We start from the raw sequence: 1,185 nt of genomic DNA on the forward strand, positions 1-1,185 counted from the left end.
ACCCAGAAATAAGCTTAGTGTCCCCAGTGAGCGCGACCGTCGGGCTTTACTGGGTGCAGCCGTGATGGAATTGCTGTTTATGGAGGGGTACGCGCTGGTCCGACCTGACTGCCGTTAAGCTGAGCGGTCTGGGCTAAAAAGGGAAATGCTTTCCACGTTCGAGGGTTAAAATTCAGCCGACGCTGAGCGGTTCGCAGGAGGCGTCTCGTAGCTTGCCCGTCTGCCGGCACGCGGGCTGTGAGCAGAGGCCTCCGCTCCGGCGCAGCAGCTCCGCTCGGCTCACGCAGCACCATGGCTGAGGCGCCCCAGCCCCGTGCGGGGACCCAGCGTTCCTCCTCACTCGATGGGTGCCGACCACCGCCCCGGCACAGCTGCGCCCTGGCTGAGGCGCCCCAGCCCCACATGGGGACCCAGCGCTCCTCCTCGCCCGACGGGTGCCGACCGCCGCCCTGGCACAGCCGCGCCCTGGCTGAGGCGCCCCAGCCCCGCGCGGGGACCCAGCGTTCCTCCTCGCCCGACGGGTGCCGACCGCCGCCCTGTCACGGCTGTGCCCGTCGCGGAGGGTCTGCCCTCGGGCCTGTGGCGCTGTGCTTCCATTGACCACCTCTGCCGTGCCGCTTCGCCACCTCGGGGCCTGCCACGAGGAGAAACCGCCTTTTCCTTTCCAGGGAGCGGGTTAAGCCAAAGGTGTCTGCCGTGCACCCGCTGAAAGCGATCGGTATTTTGGTCGTGGCTGTTTCTTCATGAGCGTTAGTAGCACCAAGGCGTCAAGTGGGCCGCAGGCAAGGGCGGGCGGTGCTGTGAGCGGGGGCCAGGAGGCGCGAGCTCCCGGTGCTGCGGGGCCGTGTCGTCTGCTCCCTCCCGCTCCCGCTGGCCACGCGACCGAGAAGCGGGCGGCGGGAGGCTGCTCCTGCCGGATGGACGCCGGCTGTGGCCAGTGCTGAGGGGCAGCACAGCCTGCGGCCAGGGTGGCGGTGGACGTGCGCAGAGCTGCGGGGTCTGCCCCAGGGGCTCCCCACGCTCTCACAGGTATTCACCGCTACCTAGTATCCAAATGCTTCACAGTCAGCAGCAGGACTTGGAATTTCCAATATTTTTAAAGAATTTTGGAATTAAATTCTTTTTTTTTCTCGGGTATAGCACACAAAGCAACTGTCATATGTGGTACAAATTGTGCGCAAGTAA

This window comes from Apteryx rowi, unplaced genomic scaffold (assembly GCF_003343035.1).
Source record: "Apteryx rowi isolate R43461 unplaced genomic scaffold, aptRow1 scaffold_111, whole genome shotgun sequence".
NCBI classification, from domain to species: Eukaryota; Metazoa; Chordata; class Aves; order Apterygiformes; family Apterygidae; genus Apteryx; species Apteryx rowi.